The sequence below is a fragment of the Spermophilus citellus genome, assembly GCF_964194105.1.
Source record: "Spermophilus citellus genome assembly, chromosome: 4".
Taxonomy (NCBI): Eukaryota; Metazoa; Chordata; class Mammalia; order Rodentia; family Sciuridae; genus Spermophilus; species Spermophilus citellus.
Genome location: NC_138185.1, coordinates 179,473,911 through 179,496,690, shown reverse-complemented (window position 1 = coordinate 179,496,690; position 22,780 = coordinate 179,473,911). Strand labels below are relative to the sequence as shown.

The 22,780-nt window shown below is 34.1% G+C and overlaps 1 protein-coding gene across 5 annotated transcripts in view; it reads right to left on the bottom strand.

Moving 5' to 3' along the window:
- The window catches only part of SLC25A21 (solute carrier family 25 member 21), a gene marked incomplete at its 5' end in the record, with an annotated part of 517,166 nt that overhangs the window by 419,702 nt on the left and 74,684 nt on the right, over nt 1-22,780 (bottom strand). Inside the window, one exon of one of the 5 annotated variants that reach the window (XM_081290709.1) lies at nt 13,373-13,430. The exons of the other annotated variants lie outside the window; for them this stretch is intronic. The remainder of the gene's footprint in view (nt 1-13,372; nt 13,431-22,780) is intronic. 5 annotated transcript variants of the gene reach the window in all.

Here is a 22,780-nt window from a genome sequence, read left to right as displayed (position 1 = left end):
TCTTTATGCGGGCTCACTCTGATACTCCCTCCCCCGGAAAACCTAGGAGAGCCTAGGAGAAACAGACCTGTTTTATTGTTGCAGTCTGTCGGAGAGTGGCGGTGGATACTTCAGCTCTCCAAGATGGTGGCCACTGATTGCCTTGGAGGAGTTTCCGTTGTGGGGGACGGGACTGTATCACTTCCTTCCCCGTCTGAAATCCCGTACTCAGCCCGGGGGTCAGTGCGGGCTTGGCCGGCCGGGTTCCACTGAATGGCAGCCACTTTCCTCCCTGCTTGCTAATTAATCGCTTCTCTGTGGCGTCCTGCCTTCTGTAGCCGCGGGGCAGGCCAGGCGAATCTGTCAGCCCGGATCTCCGTTGTGGGGGATCTAATCACTCTATTTAAAATGGATGCCACTCCATGCTCCGGAGTGGTCCTACTTTCTATTCTCTTATCCAGATTTATTTATTCCACAATTTAAGATTATCTGACATTATATTATTTGTCTATTGCTGTCTACTCAACTAGAATGTTAGTTCATTAAAGAATTATCTGTTTTGATCACCCCTATATCCTCATAGCATAATAAACATTCAATTGACTTTTGGTTATAAACAGTAAAAATTATCTACTGGTTAAATTTCTTTATATAAAAGTCTATATAACTTTATGCACAATTTCTCAGGTTTTGTTGGTTTTGTTTTTACAATAAGATGAACACATTGATTCTCATCCTCCTTATCACAATATTTATAGTCATTATATTCTTCTTGAAACTTCAGAGATGTCAGGACAATTGAAATTCCTTTGGGAGTTTGAAATTAAAAAAAAATATGTATGGCATTTAGTATCTTTACATTATCTTCAATAAGCTTTATGAGGCATAATTCCTCAACATTGCAATGTCCCTTTCTTAAAGTTAAAAAAAACCCACATAATTTCCTTCAGGTTAATGAAATTCAGTTTATCCCAGAACTCAGTATTCTAATACAGTGATAAGTCGGCCTCCTTTATTGAACCTAAATATTGTTGGACTTTCTAAAGTAGACTTCAAAACACTTCTGAAAATTACACAAATTTTTATAGAAACTACTTCTTGGAGCATAGGATTTTTAATTGTTGTTGCTTTATCTGCTTTTCAAAATAATAGTTGGATTTTAAAAACAAAGCAGAACTCTGTTTTAATATACATCAATATTATAACTGTTCAGATAAGTGGCCTTAGGCCAGTACTATCCCTTCCAAAATGTGACAGTCACACATAGTATAAACTTGACCACACTGTTTAGCCTAAACTCTTATTAGTCATGTGCTGGAATATGAAAGTCAAGATAAAAGAATATTAGTGCATGTATATGTATGTTAACATAACATTTTTCTAGAAAAGCCTTCTCAACATAATGCCATAGTCTTTAGAAAATCATTCCAAAGAATCTATGAAACAATAAATTTAGTGAATTCAGATGTTTGGGTATGGATCCTCAACAATTTAACTAAACTAGAGGCTGCACTGGAGAACCATGAATATAGACATCTAATGTCTATATTCAGACCTCGAGAATAGTATCATAATGCTTGTATTCAAATCTCTAATCTACCACTCACTGGTTGTGTGAGCTTGGCCAAGTTACTTATTCTTTATATACCTCAGTTATTACTTTTAAAATGTAGCAAATAGTATTACCCCAAAGAGATTTTGATGATTAAATAAATAAATTCATGTGGGGTACTTAGAATACTACTTAGAATTAGGACAATATCAAAAAGTGCTAGCCATTGTTTTTAGGTTATTAAGGAAAAATCCAATTAAAGTTTTAGTTATCACTACTATACAATTATAAATAAAAAGATATCATCTCACATATTTTGATACAAAATTAGTAGTAAGACTTTAACTTTATTCCATGTACAATTACATCTTATTTGCCAAGCCAAAGTCATAACATTCTGAAGGAAAAATTTTTGCAAAAGCCTATTAGATGAAAGATTATTTTCTCATACTGTTGCAATCCACAAAAAAAAGCGTCCATGGCCCTCCTACTAAGTTTAGACTAGACGCTTTTCTTAAATAGCCACATATTGCTTCATTAAACTGTTTTTTAATGGCTCTTTTGATGACTGCCAGTTCCTTCCGTAAGAAGTTCTGACCTGCAAATTCATTTTTTTAAATCCAGTAATAACTTTCAATATACTAACTGTGAGCATCATGGACAAAATAAGAAGCCAATTAGTTGTATTTTCCATCATCTGAATGAAATATGAATGAATCAACTTCATCACTAAACTTAAAAGATTGTCTTTATTGACGAAAAATCAATATTGTCCTACCAACTCAAGTTCCTTTTAGAAAGTAAGGAATTCTTAAATGATCTGTATCCTCAAACCAACTTCCTTTTCCTCTTGTGAAGCCTTGTCCAGTGATCTAGTAGCATTCTGCCATCACACTGGCCATAAAATTACTTTAAGAACTCATTACTTAGAATATTAACTACAAATTATGACCCAACACAGTATTCATTTTCATAAATAGATATTGTTCATTTTCCTTCTTTATTCATTCTTTATTTTCCTTTCCTTTCTCACTTATTCAAATATGGCATGATGTGATAAATGTACCTTCTTGTCAAGCTACCATCTTTCGAAAACAGACCTCACAGATAATCAACACATCAGCTAGTTATTACAACAAGCCAGAAAAGTAAAAACCATAAGTCAATCTGCAATCCTGCAAACACTCTCTAGTGGTATTTGCTTTTCATAAAAGTGCATAGTTGTCCCTCAAGCATTTAGTTTTTGGTAGAGGTTGACTTAAAATTATTTGAAGAAACAAACACATTACCAGCATGTGCCTCTTTAGGTAGTGAATGAGAGGTACTTCAAACTGAATAGGAAATGTGGTTCATCCCATCACTGCATGTTGGAAAATGAGATCTCATTTATTTTTTGCATTTTCACATTTACTTTCTGTATGGTTTCAAAAGAGAAAGTGAAATACCACTTTTAACTTTAAATATGTCATCACACTTTTGGAGGTTTATGTATTATAAAACTAAAAATACATCTAGAACTTATTAGCTATTTACAATCAAGTTTTTAAATGCATATATAATACATATTTTTCTTAAAATGTATCTTTAAAATCAGATGGCTTTTTCTAATTATTTTTACATTGTTGCTATATATAATAATACTTTAAATAGCTTGAGTTGAAAATATTTCTACAATTGTTGCTTTTGTAGGAATCACTTTTAAAGAAAATTGAGGAAGAAGGAAGCTAATTATAGAAAGATAGTGAATAAACCACTGTATTTTTAAAAGCAGTTAATTAACTGGGTAGCTAATTAAAGAGACTACAAAAACCTTGGTTTTAATACTCACAGGTTCTAACTGTGAATATTTATTCTGTTGCATATTTTTCTGTCAGGCTAAGACTCCAAGTGGGGAATGGGACCCTGCCAAGTCTCTGAAAATCGATTGTTCAGAATTCTTAATTATAAGAAAGTAAACAAAGAGTGAGTTGAAGCAGTGCAGAGTTCTAATGAGTGAATGTAAAAAAAAAAAAAAAAAAGAGCAAAATCAACTCTCTTCAAAGCCAGCAGGCACAGTTCTGACAGTCATCCATCAAACTGAAGGTCTCCTTAATAAATGCCAATTATAGGGCATATATGCACAGACGTGGCTAGCATAAGCCATAGGATCATTTCCTTCCGAGAAAATTAGTCACCAAGAAAACACCCAGGCAGTGCAAACGACCAGCCCACCCGATGGTAAGGCTTGTTCCTGCTCAGCATACTAACCAGAATTATTTCTCTCTCTCTTTTCAACTTAGGAAAAGTTCAGAACAGCACAGCATTTTGTTTGGGGTTATACAAATTCCTTCACAATTTGTATAGAAGTCTAACATAACTTTTTAAAAGCCATGACATGCCCATAATGTATACAGAGTCTCTGACTTCCGCCGTAAGCTAAGCTTTTTCCTAACTTAATCATACTCAAATTTCACCCCTTTTAAAGATCCTGATTCAAAAATGTTCACTCATTCTCCACAGTCCACAAATTTATACCATCTCTTCCTGTGGTATTTTATATGCATAAATTAAAAAAGAATGGCCTCCAATGAGGATTAAAAAGTTGAAAAAATTACAGACTTTCTAAATTTAGTTTCATTTTTAAAAATTTTAACACTCAAAATATGTGTATTAAGAAAACATTTTTCTATGCTCTTATGAAATAATCCATTCACATTTACCTCACTACCTAGAGGAAGTGCTGGATTCAACTCAGAAGTTACATTCTAGGTTTAGGATGATATCATCATGTAATCTAGTTTATAGGGGAAATAAAGAACTCTTGAGAAGTATATGAAGTATGGCCTACTGATAACTAGCTCTTATTGTGGAATTCACACTATTATATGAATCTCAACTTTCAAAAACTATTGGTCTGCTTCCTTTTTCATTATCTACTTGGCCAGGAAATGAGCCCATCTTCAAACAGGTTTCTTGATGCCATCTGATGACATCAGGGGATGTAAGAAAACTTTCTTAGAGAGTTTAGCCATAGAGCTTTAGCCCAAAAACCAAAGGCACAAATTTTAAACCATAGAACTATTTCCTTAAGGAAATAGAGGATTTTCAAAAAGAACAGCTATATCCTTCTATGATGACAGAGATAATTAATGGAGTAAATGAAAACGTTCATGTTTGATATTTTTATGCAAATGGATTAGCATAGTCTGCATTGGCCCCAAGTTGATGTCTTACCTAATTGCCCTTTAAAGTGACATCTTCCATCACACATGTGAACCTGTGCTAAATTCATTTATTTCCATCTTGCCTGAAATTATGATGAATGGTCTGAGCTCTATTCAATTATTTAAAATGTGCAAAGAAACAGAAACAATGAAACTGGCAAAGCCCTCTACATTCTTAGGAACAATTTAAGCTAATTAGCATCAACTTCTCCCCCATTCATCATACCCCTTTAGAAATATAAACAAACTGTCAGCTCTAACCTAACAAACAGATCACTGAGCTACTTAACACAAATTATTCTTACATGAAAAGCTCCTTCTCAGGCAATATTCTCCTTTAGGGCATCTGGGAAGCTGAGCTATTAAAATTGAAGACATATGTTCCAGTCAAACTCAACTCCCGGATTGTAATGATTGCTGTTGTGACAGTTTTCAGTCAGCATACTTGATGCTAGCAACACAGCCCCAGGTTTGAGGGAGACAAAAGTCAAATGGAATGATGCAAGCAGAGCCATGCACGCAGAGAATACCTCCTCCTACTACCCATCACATTCAGTTTGTGATCATCTCTACTGATCTGCTGCCCCTTAAAGCTTTACTTTGTTTGGTTTGGGGGTATTAATGGGCATGAAGTAACAATATAGTCTGTGACAAGGCTGGATTTCCACATGTTATTTTTCACTACATTCTATGAGGCTGGTGTTAGTTAGCTTTGAATATTCAGCTGAATTTTGGCCTATCACTTCAGAGAAGCTAGAGAAGATGTAGTTAGGAGGGCTCAAGTAGAAAGAAACATAGCAAATTCATTAATATAAAACCTTTGCATGCTAAAAATCAACTGTGTATACATTCACACATATTTTCTCCCTCACATTTCTCACTGAAGACTTCTGAATCATTTCTCATAAAGCAAATGTTATAGTTTGAAAGTAAAGTCTTCACATGTTAACTTATAAACACACAGACTTTCTAGTAACATGATATGCCATAAAGCCCTCTGAATATATTCCTTTTCTTCAGCATCCTAGAAACATGAATTTCAATGGCACCTCCGACTACTATAGTAATAGCATGACTTCATAAGCATCCCACCCGACATGGCACTATGTCCATTCCCTACTGAAGCACTTGGATTACTGTTATTTGCTTTAGTGAATAGTTGTTTGTAGCATCTCCTCCTTCCCTACCCACTTAGGTCTCAAATTTCCCACCCATTATGTTTATAAAAATAGGCTATTGGCTTTTTTGTTTGTAATAGTTTTATGTATGCATTTATTTATTTATTTATATTTATTTTTAAGTGGTGCTAAGAATCTAACCCAGTGCCTCACATGTGCTAGACAAGCGCTATACCACTGAGCCATGATCCAAGCCGCGGGCTGTTGGCTTTTAAGTCAACTAGTCAGTCACTGTGATTCCTTTAGGGATGAGCAGATTGCTCAGTCTGAACTGACACAAGAAGATACTTGCTGAATACTTCAGGAAACAAGGTTCCTCTCTGTGAGATGGTGAAAGCAGGCCTGTAGAAAGCTGAGTAGAGATTTGAAAAGTACTTTGTAATATGGTTGAGCTCCTAGGAAAAGTCTAACACTTATCCCACTCTATTTTTAATTTTTCAATTAATTTTTAATTAAGTAGTTAATAAATAGCCTTTGATGATTAAGGCAATTTGGATAAAGTTCTGTATTCCTTATACTAAAGAGAATCACATACAATCACACACACACACACACACACACACACACATTCCTTCCTTATATAATATATAGCCTAATAAATATAAAATATATATAATCCATATATATATATATATATATATATATATATATATATACACATACACACACACACACACACACACACATATGCTAGTTTTAGCCCCTATTCTTAACACACAGAGAATGATACAGAGAGAGAAATTCCTTGAATTATCTTTTGCTTGTCTTTTCATAAACTCTTTATTTCTGGCATCATGACTAATATATAAGCAGCCACTGTAAATATGCTGAATTTAATTAGTAGAATGGAGAACACCTTTCCTAAATTAAAAACAATGTCCCACATTAACCACAGAATGATTAACCAAAATGGGTGCTATCACAATATCTCTTTTTATCTCAAGAGAGTAAAAATTTTTCATTATAATTACCTTAACTGAAAGTGTTTCATTTTATATTATATGTATCTGTATCACAGAAGACTAAAATCTTAATAATGGAGAATTATTTTTTAGTTTATCAAGTAAAGTTACAAAGAGAACATGATCTTGTCTCCTGCTCACCCCGAATGTTAGGAATATTTTTTCTTTGGTATTCCTAAATATAGTTTCTCTGGTTAGGATACTGAATAGAACTTAATGTTACCCAAGCTTCATTCATAAATGTAAAGCAATACATCAACTTTTAAAAGTTTTTGCCCAGTCCTTCATTGCTGTATGGGTGGTTTTAACCCCATGATTATTTGTGAATGCAAAACTGTATGTATAATAAATTACAACTGCAACTGACTAACCTCAGAACGACTGACAAGTGAATAATTACTCCCACAGATGGCCAAGTGCTTTGGCAATTAGCCCATTTGGGCAAAATTCATTGCACGTAAGAAAGAGGCTTCCTTTTCAAAATATCCACACCTACTTTTTGGAGGATAAATGGAAGGGAGAGGAGTTATAAGAAAAAGGGTAGGGGAGAAGATGAAGGGATAAGGAGTAAATGGAAAAATTAATGGTTCCTATAACAAGCAAACCATTTAATATGAATTACTCTCCCAAGGTGATGGAATTCTACCAACCTACTCCTCTGCCATATACATTTTATGAATTTCTGGAAGAAAGGAGCTCAAAGACCCCAAACATTAAACAATGATGAGGAAATAGAAACATTAATCACTCTGATTTGATCAGTACGTAATTTATACATGTACTGAAATATCACTCTGTGATTGATAAATATCTACCACTATTATATGATAATCAATTTTTTTTTAATTTAAGAAAATGGAATTGCTAAATACTCTGATTTGGTGACATATACATGAGCTGTCACAACTGTATCCCATAAATGCATACAATTGAACTATTTTTAAATAACCTTAAAGACAGATCAAGTCATCTAGCTAAACATTTTAAATAATCCTAAAGTCATCTGACATGAATCCCCATTTTCTCTTTAGCTTACTATATAAATATCAACAATGTTTGTGATATTCTAACAATTTTGAAGACTATTTGAGTCCATTCCTCAAAGTATAGAGCAAAGAGCATGAAAGAATTATGATTAAAAGTACACTTCGTTTTCATTTATTTATCTGTGGTTACACTGTCATTAGCTTCCTCCTAAAATATTCCAAGTCCAAGATAATATTCTGATAGTATATGGCAATGTGATCAGTTGTAGAACTTAGATTTTAAGGGTTTCTTTCCATAAACACTTCAATCAAGAATTTGACAATTTTTCTAATGATCTAGGTAGTCACCCTGCAATCAGTATTTCTGCTCACCAGTGGCAGATCTCTTGGGAACAAGACTAGTAGCACAGCAACAATCAAAAAGTCACCTTACATATCACACTTGGAAAAATTGGACATTACTACCACGTGGCTAAGATGATGACTTTAATATGAAAAAAAATAAAAATATTTAATAATTCCCAGCTTGATGAGAATGGGAAAATATAAGCATTCCCATACTTTGCACTAGAAGCAAAAGTTAGAGGGAAATTTAGAACATCTTTCAAAATGTAAAACCAAATGTATTTGACTCACAAATTTCTAGGAATTATTCTGGAAATAAACAAATCTATAAACACATATATAGTTACTTAAATTCATACATATACATACACATATACATGCACATACACACATACATACACAGATTTACACATTCACACACATGCATCTAGATGAATAGATACACATCATTACAGGGATTTGTAGTGCAGCTTGGTTGGTGCTATATTTTGGATCTAAAATATTTCCCAAAGGCCCATGTCTTAAAGCCTTAGTTTCCAGTGTGTTGCTATTGGTAGACAGTGGAAACTTTAAAAGGTACAGCTAGCATGAGGTTGAAAGTCATTTGATGGTACGTCCCTAAAGGGGTTTGTGATATCCCACCTCTCTATTTCTCTTTCTTTTAATGAACATGAGGTAATGAACTTTGCTCCAACAGGTACTTTCAAATCATGAGCCAAAATCTCGGGTATTTGTTATACTAACAGAAAGTTAACTAATACAGTAGGTAACAGCCAGAATACGTTTAAAAAGAAGAAACAAGTATCATCGGGAGTCGAATGAATACAACAAAGTTAAATACTAGTACCTAAGTTTTAAAAAAAATAAAGTAGTACTAGCTGGGTGTGGTGGCACACACTTAGAATCCCAACTACTTAGAAGTCTGAAGTCAGCCTGGGCAATTTAGCAAGTCCTTGTCTCAAAATAAAATAAAAAATGGCTGGGGATGTAGCTCAGTGATAGAGTGCTTGGCTAGAATGTTTGATGCTTTCAGTTCAATCCCTAGAACCTCAAGAAAAAAAACGAAGTAGCTCTACATACAAGAACACAAAGCTATGTCCAAGATAGAATTAGAGGGTATTGGGGTATGTTGGTCAAAGGACACAAAAATTCAATTATACAGGAGGAATAAATTCAGGATATCTATTAAATAATAAGGTGACTACAGTTAATAGTGGTATGTTATATTCTAGAAAATTGCTAAGTGAGTAGATTTTGGATAATGTTAAGTATGTAAAGTGATGCATATATTAATTGGCTCAAATCAGTCATTCCATGATGTATACCTATTTCAAAACAGCATGCTATGCAAAATAAACACATCATTTTTGTCTGTTAAGATTAATTAATAATGCTATTACTAAAAGACATAAGCTCTACAAGAATAGGGATTTTATCTCTTTTGATCACTGCTATATCACTAGAGTGTAGAATAGTGTTTGTCATATATATACTCAATAAATAATTGTTGAATTGAAATAAATATGTTATTTAGTGAAAACAAATTATAAAAAAATACATATATGAACAAGCCCTCAATCAGGTGATCAAAATTAGCATCATATATGAGGTATATATAAACATCATGTGCCAATGTTGTTATATCCTGGAATACAACATCACTTATGTATTCAGTATTTCACCCAAGAATGCATAACCAGTAGCTAGCCATGAAGAAACCTTAGACAAACCCCAAATGAGAAATGGGCAATTAAATTCTTCCAAAATGTCATATCATAAATAATAAAGGCTGAAAATTTTTCCAGATTAATCGAGACTAATGAGACACAATCATTAAAAGCAATACATTGTCCTAAACTATGACTGGTAGTAGAGGGCAAAAAGTACTATAAGATATATTATTGGGTCAATAATTCAACATTTTATTGAAGCTTTGTTGAAGTCAATTACTGTAGTATAGTTAATAGTCTTATTCTGTGGCATACACCTGTAATCCCAGTGGCTTGGGAGGCTGAGACAGGAGGATCATGAGTTCAAAGCCAGCCTCAGCAAATTACTGAGGTCCTAAAGTGACTCTGAGAGATTTTGTCTCAAACTAAAATATTAAAAAGAGCTGGGGATGTGACTCAGTGGTTAAGCACCCCTGTGTTCAATCCTTGGTACCAAAAAAACTAGCATGTGTGTATGTGTGTAGTTACAAAGGTTAAAAAAAAGATACATATATATCATTGCTCTTAGGAAATACACTCTGAAATATTTAGAGGTTAAAGGCCACAATGCTTGAAATTTGCTCACAATTGGTACATACAAAAGAAATATCACCAGATAGATAGATGGATAAATACGTATAGAGAACAAATGATAAAGTGAATGAAGCAAAATGTCAACAGCAATGTATATGAATAAAAGGTTCTATAATTCTTATGACTTTTTTTTGTAAGAACTTTCCCCCAAATTTGTAAAAAAAGATATATCCTCACATTTGCATAAAATATCCCATATATTGCAGATGTCACCGTAAAATATCACTAGGATATATGAAGTACACTCAGATATTCACATATTTGAAAGTACATACCAAAAACTTTTCACAGTATTTACTCTAAAGAATGCAAATAGAGGGCTTTGTAGGATGGGGATAAGGTAGGATTGTTGAAAGAGGGGGAACTCAATAGAGAAAGAGTATCTTTCTCTATTGTCATAACTTAGCATGAACATATTACCTTTGTGACTAGAATGGCTAATTAATTTTAAAGCAGCATTGTGGACTCATAAAGTGTGATCTTTGAAGTCTGACAGATCTTGGCTGAAATGCTGTCAATTCCCACTTTACTCAAGGAGTGCCCTTGACTGAGTCAAATAATCTCCTTGGGTCTGGAATTCCTTAGATGGCCTGATTTCTAGTCCCAGCTTTGCCACTAACCCATTGAGGAACATTAGGCCATTTCACTCACCTGGGCTAAGTCTATAAAATAAGAGAATTCAACCATCAATTCTTTCCAAGTCCATTTTTGCTGCAAAAGATATTTGGTTTTCCAGAATATTACCTCCTTTAACAGAAGGAGTTCTTCTGAATTGTGTCATTCACATAAATAAAACATGATGACTGGGGCTGGGGTTGTAGGTCAGTGGTAGAGTGCTTGCCTAGCATGTGTGAGGCACTGGATTCGATTCTCAGCACCACTTATAAATAATAAAAGTACCTCAGCAAATTAAAAAAAAATGATGACTGTTTTCTAATAATGACCTTACCTAATTGATCTCCTAATAGGTCTTAAATCTTCTTTTACACCTTTGTAGTTGAGGCCACATTGATTTGTAATAATTTGGGATTTCCCAAAATCAGTGAGGAAACATATCCTTTCCCTGCTCTTTGTCCTCCCTGCCTTTTCCAGGGAGCACTGCTCAGCCTTTTCTCTGTCTACCTAAAACCTTTCTGGGGTGATCATCAAAAAGTTCCTAACCAAGTAGGGCCCTGTTCTCATATCTCTTTCCCCTTAACATTTAAACTGTTCATTGTTGAAAGGAAATTTAACCCATATGCTTCTGAGTAATTTACCTTTATGTGTGAAGTAAAATATTCATTTGTAACAGTTCCTTGTTGTTTCAATAATCCTCCTGAGTCTTTTTAAGGGGTTTTATTCTTAGCTTTCAGAAGCTCCAGAAGTAAAGTTCTTCTTTATCCTTTTAATTTCTAACTCACTTGGTAGACTTTACCTGACTTTTCTCCCCTCAGATAAAAAAAAAAAAAGCCTTAGTTCTAATACTCTTTACTTTATTTCAGTTACATAATAAAATTGTTTAAAAAAATTATTGCTTACTGTGCACCAACAATGCCATGCTCTGTACTAACAGCTTCATATGTATCTTCTTTAACATTTCACATTGAATGAGTTAAGCATAATTTTTTTCCTACTTTTCTAGATTCAGAAGGCAAAGCTCTGGAGATTGAGTTGCCTAAAATCACATAATTGGTAAGAACTGAGGTGTTACTAACTCCAAATACTACACAGTACTCTTTATACACTATTTTTTTTTAGAGAGAGAGAGAGAGAGAGAATTTTGATATTTTATTTATTTTTTTAGTTTTCGGCGGACACATCTTTGTATGTGGTGCTGAGGATGGAACCCGGGCCGCACGCATGCCAGGCAAGCGCGCTGCGGCTTGAGCCACATCCCCAGCCCCATATACACTAAATTTTAAAATAATCCACAGGTGCTATTCCAACTTCCATAGTTGAAGGCGTTGCTGGCAGGTCTTTTCCATCTCTAAAAGTTCCACTACTTACCCTATGTTTGTATTTATATTTTTCCTGTTTCTTACTTTTTGAAGCCTGCTTGTTAGACTCTGTGTCTATAATTTCATATATTTTAATTGTTAAAATTTTGGGGTTGTGGCTCAGTGGTAGAGTGCTCGCCTAGCACATGTTCAATCCTCAGTATCACATAAAAATAAATAAAGTCAAGGTATATTGTATCTGTCTACAACTAAAAAAAAAAAAAACAGGGGGGGGGGAATCAGTGTTCAATAATAGGATAAGGGTCTAATAACCTGTAGTCATGCAATGGATTTTAAATGATGGTTAGCAAAGATATTTTAAGAGACATTATACTACAATGACAATTTTGAAATGCAGATATGGAATTATATATATGACTTGCATTTTAATGCATTTATACAAACTCCCATATATGTACAAAAAATTCAATAAAATGAAAATGCTCCAAATTCTTAATATTTTAGCTATGGTACTAAGAATTAAATCCAGGGGTGCTCTACCACTAAGCTACATACTCAGCCCATTTTTATTTTTTATTTTGAGGGTCTTGCTAATTTGCTTAGAGACTCACTAAGTTGGTAAGGCTGGTCATCCAGAGGACAGAAAATATAGCAAATAAAATTTTTAGAACCAGATGCCACCATTTTAACCATCTTGGTATCTTACAAAAGAGCTACAGTATACTCTCTGAAAGTAGATAGTTAAAGCCAAACAATATTTCTAATAATAAAATGTGTACCATATCAATTTCAACAATACCTATGATTAGTGGCCAAAGAAAACTGAAGTGTCTTCTAGGTAAAATAGAGTATCCATGATGGTTAGGAATGCATGTTTAGGGTGCTAAGGGAAATATTATGCTGTAAGTAATAAACATTTTATCCTACCCTCATTGTCAGTAAAAAGGAAGAGGCAGAGAAGAGATATGCATGTATCTTCCTCTCCCTAAAGGGAAAGAGATTTAGAAGGATTACACTAAATGATGTACAGCTGAAGTTTCTGATTCCTGGCTTCCAAATTGGTTCTGATATCTTAACCTACTTAGGGATTCTAAATACTACAGGAGCTTCTAACAGGGGCTTAAGCAATATTCAAAGCATAGTCTGGTATTGGGTTCAGAATAAAAGTAGTCACCCTGGAACAACTACTATGTGTCAATCTCTGTTCCTTCATTTAACTCTTTCAATAAGCAGGTATCCTTTTTTATATTTAGGAAAAGAAATTATGACTCAGAGAAAATGACTCATTTGCTCAACATCACAGAGTTCACAGGAGGCAGAGTTAGTATTAGAATCCTTATATGATCCATGTTCTTTCTGCTAAGTTCTTCTTTCTCTCCTACCTCAACTTTTCCTTGCTATTTATACAACCAACCAGGATCTTCATGATAATATAACTACCCCAAAACCCAAAACATTGCAATGGAACTACTCCAGTTTTAATACTTTATTTATCTATTCCACCTCTGATCTCAAATAAAATTCCAACTACTTGTGAGTTATTGAGATGAGCAAGGTATCAAGTTATGACTCATACTCTGACAATTAAATTAAAATTGATTTAATAAAAAAGCAAAGATTTGTTATTTGGATGAAATAAAAATTTAACTTCTGCTGAGTATTCGGATCATAGCTTCTTACTCAAGAAGCAAGGGTTACATTCTGATATCCAAAAAGATTATGCAAAGAGGCATATAAGTACAGTAGAAAAGCACCTAGCATAACATCACTCATTTAGTCATAAGACAATTATCAAGCATTTGCTTTTTTCCAGGATGCTTTCAAGGTATTTACCACCCATCCATGCATATCCTTCAAAGCAAAACCAGAACTGATCCTAACGCTGAATCTTCTAGTTCTACCAACTTAAAAGATCAACATCTAGCTCAGGAGAATGATAGAACACAGGCAGAGAGAAGGATAATTTCTGACTTTCCACCTCTTATGGATTACTCTCACTGCAGCCAGGATAGGTCATTGTACAAGGTATCAGATTAATATCCATTGGCAAACTTCCCTCCACTTCTTAAGTGGACACCAAGTAGGATTTTGAAATATTCTAATTCTACTATCAAAACAGAACAATAACACAAAAGGTTCTTTTATTAGAAATGTCTATTGGATTTAAAAGTTTTTAAATAAAGTCACTTTGTAGTTAGAAAATACCCTTATCTCAAATTAACACTTAATTGGAGAATGCTATGGTATAAATATGTTTCCCAAAATTCTTAAATTGAACTCTAGTCACCAACGTGATAATATTAAAAGGTGGGATCTCTGGAAAAGGGGGGATGAAATCATGGAGTGGAGTTTTCATGAATGATATTAGTGCCCTCATAAAAGAGGTCTGAAGGAATTTATGTGCCACTTCTTGTTCTACTTCTGAGGATGGAACAAGAAGGTGCCAATCTATAAGGCAGAGACTTAGCCCTCACCAGACACCAAATCTGCTGGTGCCTTGATCAGGGCCTTCTGGCCTCTTGAACTGTGAGCAACAGATTTCTGTAATTTATAAATTACCCAATCTAGGGGCTGGGTTGTAGTAGAATGCTTGCCTGGGTTCAAACCCTAGTACCTAAAAAACAAACAAACAAACAAACAAACAAAAACTACCCAATCTAAAGTTGTTTTAACAACCTATGTGAAACAAGACAAGGAAATTAAATATGGATAAAAGTCTAAAAGCAATGAAATTATGTGTGGGTGTGTATAAAGAAGTATATATAAATATATATAATATATAATTTCTTTTATTTCCTGCTGCTGTGGCTCATAACACAAACTTAATCTATATTATTTTCCAGGCAAATGTGATAGGTTTTTTACTATGTCATCATGTGTACATATAGAACAAAAGATGAAAGCATGTTTTTCTCTTCTCCTTTTTTTTTTTTTGACCCTCCTTTACCTTTAGGGAAGTTAAAGCTTCCTTAAAGAAGCCCAAGGTATCCAGGTAGGACTGGAGATGTGCACCTTCTTTCTTCAGGATAAAATCACCTACAAAACAAATAATTACAGGGAAAATGCCTTTCTATATCTTTCACTTAAGATCACACAGGAGGGGGCCCAACCCAAGGTCTATTTGAAGAGTGGGTAACTTGAACACTTGTACTCTTAACCACTACTACCACAGTGATGCTTAATGTTCTAAGAAATCCATGAAGGCAATAGCTTGCCCATCTCCTTTATCTCTTTTCCTGCCCATTACCATAGCCCTGAAATACAGCAACTGCAAAATGTATGTATTTTTCTCTGTCCATACTGATGTATATGGTGTGTATGGCCAGGGGAAGAATGAGAATATACAATATCTTGAGATATCTTATATATACATATATGTGGATATGGATAACAGTCAGCTTCTATCAGGTAAATAGTATGATCCATAAGAATTTCCAGAGATCCCATTGAATCTATTTTCCTTTGTATCATTAATCATTGGCACATCTGATCTGGAACATAATATTGGAATACCAGACAGAAGCCAGAGATGAAACAAGGTCAAAATGAACAAACAGTAGAGGCAGAGTTTAACTCACCAATCAAAACAAGAGCTTTTATTTGAGGGCCAAGGCAGGTAAGTAATAATGCCAAGGATATTGACACTAGGCAAATAATAGAAAGCAAATCAAATTCTGAAGTATAGGAAAAAGTTGGATTTGGAATCACCTACGTACCAAATAAAATAGATAATGAACATCATGGTATTCTAAGAACTAAATTAGTAATGACTTTAGTTAGATGTGACCTGAACAAGCCAAAAGGGCTCAAAGAAAATGAGGTATATAAGTCTAAACATAAAACAGAAGCCCAAGGTATCCAGGTAGGCCTGAAGATGTGGACCTTCTTTCCTCAGGATCAAATCACCTACAAACAAATTAATTACAGGGGAAATGCCTTTCTATATCTTTCCCATCTTAGATGGAGATTTTTAATTTAAAAAGAACTTCAGTGTGACGATAAATCAAAGCTACTTATTCCAAAAGAAGAAACCATATAGATATCTACTGATAGGATTCTATTTCATCAAACAAAATGCTCCAAGATGAGAATTAATTTGCTATTGCTATCTTTTCATGTACAGGTATAGATATTCAAAGCATATCAAAATACAGATAATATTCTAAGAGTTGATTCAGAAAGTGTTCTTAGAGTAAAAAGAATGTTTTTAAACTTTTCTTATATTACTAAAGCAGTTGTCATAGAAGTTATTATATTTTATTGAACAAGAACACATAGTACCTAAAAAGTACTAGATATTATTTTAAGTATTTTACTTATTCAATCCATATAAAAACCTATATCATTTTATTATTATCATCCCCAATTTACTAAGAAACTAGAGAACAAAGAGATTAAGTAATTCACCCAAGAGCTCCCAGCCAAAAAAACAAATGAATGTTCTAAGATTCAAGCCAGATATTCCCTCTCCTATAACTATTACATCTATTTGTATGTACTTGGCAAGAGCACCACAAGCATATGGGAAATCTCAACCATAGAGAAGTAAAAATATTTGAGAATGAGTTGTAGGTCCTGGTGAAAATAAAAATAGGTCTCAGTTTCCCTGTGACATTTCTAGTTTATGCCTGTTGGTGCAGTGTAATTATTAATAGTATTAATTGTTATTCTCAGTAATCTTTAAGTTTGGGCAAGTCTAGGTCAATTTGTTAGGCCCTATTTCTAATTTCTAAGATAACAGCAATGGGCAAGACTCTTTTGAGATTTGTTGTCCATAATTTCCCCATATGTAAAGTTAGAATGTTAACACTTGCCCCCCTTTCTAACTCCTAAAAAGTTATTGTCATTTTGTGCATAAAAATGCAAATGTAAAGGTTTCAAAACCTTTCTAAATCAGATAGCTATATAGGGAGCTTCTACAACTACTGAGCTCCTATCATGTACTGTACATGCAAGTGGCTGCTTTACACTTACTAATGGATCATGACCCTGAGTACATAATGGCTTTTTATTCTTCCAAAACAAACATTTATGATAGAAACATTGGTGTCAGAATAAAGTACAAACAAACAAATCATTAAGTCACTATTAACCATTATTACTGAACCCGAAACTATGTCAAGAAACATGAAAAGAGAGCTTTGCTAATTTCATTAAATAACATCCACTTTATGGTTGACTCATTATTTCCACTTAAGCCAGAAAAATGAGTAGAATAAAAAGAATGAGCTTATTTTGTTATTTAAAGTACAGTTAAAAAGGCTAGTACTGATATGTTATTCATCAGAAAGAAGAGATGTAGATTCATTTTACAAAGGAAAAAGTATATTGAAGCCCTGCAAGTATAGTAATGAGTTGAAATTCAGGGGGAAAAAATCAACTAAATATTGGAAATTAGGGGTGTGTGCCCTATCAGTCAGTGTGTGCACATGTGTGTACACATACACATGAATCTCTTTGTGTATTGGCTTTTTAGTCCAGAAAAAAAAAACAGGGGGGGGGGAAATAACATCTAAAATGGATAAAGGTATTATTTCTTTTTATTTTTTCCTTAGTTTTCCAGTTTCTGTTCTGAAATTTCTATCTACAATCTTCCCCACACTTTAATTTCTAAGATAACAGCAATTTTATTATAACTTCGCACTTCCCTTCTCCCCCTTAGTTCATCATCTCACTAAATGTATTCATCTCTGTCACTGAAAATAGGGGAATGAAACTTCCCTTATATTGTATGTTCATTTTTTTCTTAAATTGTGTCTCTCTTTGCAAAAACAGAGTTTGGATCACAGTTTTATTGCCTATAAAATGAGAAGTTTCAATTAGTTGATCCCCATGAAATCATGATAGATCATATGGCAATATATCATGTGACTAGGGGAGCTTACTAAATGCTTCAGACTGAGACAAGGATAGAGAAGATGATGGTGTTAATGACTCTCACTTTTGGGTATGCGTGTGGAAATGGATAATCACCATAACAACTTATTTGGTTTTAATTAAGCAACGAATACCTGGAGAAACAAGAAAAAGAAAGAACCAGAGAAAGAAAGGGAGGGGGAGAAAGAAAAGGAAAAGGATAGAAAGGAAAAAAAAATGGGGGTTTTTAAAGCATATACATATATAAAATGTAATTGGAGCACTACTATAATTTCTTACTCCAGTGAAATTTTATCTGTTAGTCATGAGACTAGAATATAAAGCCAAGATATATAAATGTAATTTTGGCTTTCTGAAATGCCTTTTTATCTTTACCTGTCATACAGAATGGTTGTAGAAGTAAATAATGGCATGCAGTGAGGGGACCTATGTGCTAGCTTTAGCTCTACTTCTCAATAGCAGCCCAAGAACAAGGAAGCCACTTGAGTTTTATGGACCTGGATTTTGTCATAATTCCTGCGACTTCTCAGAGTATGAAATAATGGGGAAAATTATGTATAGATGTGGTCCTCTGCAGTTTTTTCTACATTGCTAAACTGTCATATGGTTGACTAATTCCTTTCAATGGATAACTTGAGGGCTTCATGCAGAAAAATAAAAAGACAAAACAGTCAATGAGTAATATTTGCCAGTTATATTCCCACAGAGGCAAGAAATTGTTACCACTGTAGGTCAAAAACTAAATCACAGCTTAAAGGTATATAATGGAAGCAAAATATTACAACATTATTAAAATATTTATGTTTATTTTTATAAGATCATAGTATTCCAAGAATCAGAACTTCTTACTTTTTATGAAAAGCATTTTTAGACTTTTCAAAAAATGTATAATTGTGTAAAACAATAGTTTGTGAACACTACTTCAGACTTTCTAATCATGCTCTAGGGAATCCAAAAGCTCATTTCCTCTGAACTTCTATTACCTATGTTTTATGTTAAGAGGTTACATTGGTTTGCAAAGGCATTAGTTAGCCAGAAAACTAGTCCCTAGAGCACTTGCTTCATTATTAAATGCAAAACAAGATACTAAGTAGTAGGATGAAGGCAATTGTGCAAAAAGTGCTAAAATTACCAAATAGCCTTATAGAGAACAGGTGAGTATCATTCCATTCTGGAGAATAAAGCATATCCCCTTGAAAGAAAAAATGCACTTGTTCTTTCAAGCATGAAAGCACCTTCATCTTCCTTGATTTCTCAGAAGAAAAACATAGCATGTTTTAGTAGTTGCTTTTTGGTTGCTATGACAAAAAATAGCTAAGAAAATCAACTTAAAAGGAGGAAAGGTTTATTTTGGCTCAGTTTCAGGGGTTTCAGTCTCTAGTCACTTGGACTCCATTGTTTCTGGGCCTGTGGTGAAGCAAAACATTATGTCAGGGAATGCATGGTGGCACAAAGCTGCATGGCAGCTACAATCAAAGAGAGAACAGAGGAAGGGTCTGGGGCACTTCTATAACCTTTAAGGGCATGCCTTCAAAGACATACTTCCTCCAACTAGGCCCCACCTCCTAAAGTTTCCACCACCTCCCAATAGCCCCTTAAGCTATGAATCCATTAATAGATTAATCCATCAATAAGGTCAGAGACCTCACCATACAATCACTTCCCAAAGGCCTTACCTCTGAACACTGCTGCCTTCATTCAACTTTCCGGAGGGATGTTTCAGACGAAATTATAACACATTTACAGGCACAAATTATAATAAAGATAGGATGAAGGTCCTGTCTGCTAGGAACACAGGAGAGAGAGTGATGGGATTTTAAATTCATTTCTCTCCAAAACACTCCCTCCTTGTTCTGAGCCTGGGGCCAACTCCACCCACACAACCTCCCCAGCACCATAACTCAGGTATACAAGGGATTCCAATCAGTTACAACTCATTGTCATTTGACTCCACGACAATGAAAATCTTTCAGACAATTGTTTATCAATGACTGATAGTATAATAATGGATAAACAACCTGCTTTAACCAGTGTTTATTTTACATGTTACTTGGTTTTAAAGAGAAAAAAACTACTTACGTTTTGAACAACAACAAAATCACAGAGAAGATGTGGAACAAGTTAATACACAGAATAGTGGAAAGGTAATCTAGCCTAAGAATAAAATGACATGAATTCTGCCTTTGAAACCTTTGAAGTTTTACATCTTCTCTCTAAGTCTCTGTAATTTTGGCTTTCTGAAATGCCTTTTTATATAAAATAATGAAGCTGGTTTTAAATGAATTACAGTAGATGGGGTAGAGAGAGAAGATGGGAGTGGAGGGGAAGGGAAGGGAGGGGGGATAGTAGAGGTTAGGAAAGGCAGCAGAATACAACATACACTAGTATGGCAGTATGTAAAAAAGTGAATGTGTAATCGATGTGAACCTGCAATATGTATTCGGGGTAAAAATGGGAGTTCATAATCCGTTTGAATCAAATGTATGAAATATGATATGTCAAGAGCTTTGTAATGTTTTGAACAACTAATAAAAATGTAAAAAAAAACAAATGAATTTCATTTAGTGGCATAGATGTCATGAAAGTCGATGGAACAGTGGGTGGTGACAACGGATGACAACCAATGCCCAACAGTTCCTTCTCTCAGTGTTTGCAAGCCATCTGTTTATCAATCTGTTTAATAATAAAAATCAATGTTTAGCTCAAAAAAAAAAATAATGAAGCTGGTTCAACCGAAGAATTTTTAAGCTTTTCCTGGGATTGGAATTTATTTAAATTTATTAATGAGCCCGATCTGTGAAACTGATAAAGTGACCCTGATTGGGTTGAAAAGAGGGAAGGGAACTCAATCATCACCAATCATCTTCCTGTCTGCCCTCTTCCCAATCCACATGCAAGTCACTAAGCCTTAGAATGTCTAAGGTCACTTCTCTGATTCCAGGTGGATGACAAAGAGAATAAATAAAGCAGATGTTACGTCTTCAAAGGCTAATACTGAGCTGTCTGAAGTTCAGGAAAAGAGTGTAAGAGAAAGATAAAAAGGGAATTGATGGCCTTTTCTCAGTGGTTCTATATTCTAACTATTTTAGAATATCTTTATTATAGAAGCTTAGATTATATCCCAGTGAACTTAAGTTTTTCAACCTTATTAATGCCTAAAAATAAAAACAAAATGAAAGGAAGGAAGGGAAGAAGGGAGGAGAAAGGAAAGGAAAGGAGAAGGGAGGAAAGGAATAGATGCCAAGAGACAACAGTTATTAAGTGCCTCTGTCTCTGTTACAATGGTATTTCCCCAGAGTGTCTTAACTCTTGCTCAGTTCTCAGAGTGTCAGGTCACACTAAGAAAGCTTTGTAAAGTGATTTTGAGGGCTCCATGGACATTTCAGTAGGTCATATTTTAAAAGTCAAAAGAAATTTCAGTAGGAGGCTGGAATCATACATTATAGTCACATGCTAGCTATGGCTGTCTGCTAGTTTCCTATTATTACATAGAGCTTAAAAGTATAGCTTTTTTTGCTATCACACAAACACCTCTATCTTGCTTTTTTATTTATCACGATGGATTTGATTAAATATGAAATATTTCTAATCTCTTTACTGTTTACTCCCAATTCTCATGTCAACAAAGACTACCTTCACAAGCTGGGCACGTATAGACCTTGAGTATAGAGCATATAAGCAAGCACAGAGCAATTTTATTTTACTACTTTTTTCCCTCAGAGTCTTTTCTGTAGTTATTTGGAGAATACTATATGCAATTATTAAAACTTATGGTTTGAAATAATAATGTTAAAATTCTCTCATTTAGTATATTTATATATTTGCTACTAAGATATGTGAAAGCTATTTTAAAATTCAACATTAAAAAGTATTGATAATATATTTTAATAGCCTAGGAAAGTAAGCATTAAAAATTATAGAGAAAAATATGTTAGATATGGTGATGCAACAAAAACATATAGCATGTCCTGACATTCCATTTTTCTTCAGAGTTTTGTTTGCTTTTCCTCCTACGTACCAGAATAAAACATAGAGTTATAATCAACATGTGATGACAAATGGTCTCAGGGTTGGGTTTGCATTCTTCTAAATATATTGGCATTTGTAAGCTGGAAAAGATAGATGTAATCAACCACCCTCAGACAAAAGTAGGATGACTATTCTGGCAAAATGTTCAAACCACATTAAGCCCTAATTTGAAATGATGTTTGAAAGAAAGAAATGCAACTAGGACCAATTTATTTGTATAGCAACTAAAAACTGAACTCACTAGACATATTTAAGACATGGAAACAATTAAATGTGTTTGTTTTCTAAATAGACCAAGTATATTAGAAACTTAGAAGGTTAAAAAAAATTCAATTTTACTAGACTCTGTTATTTGTTGATGCACAAATACTTAAATCATTTTCTTTAATGGCCCTCTGAGGTTGTTCTAATAAAACATGCTATTTTTAA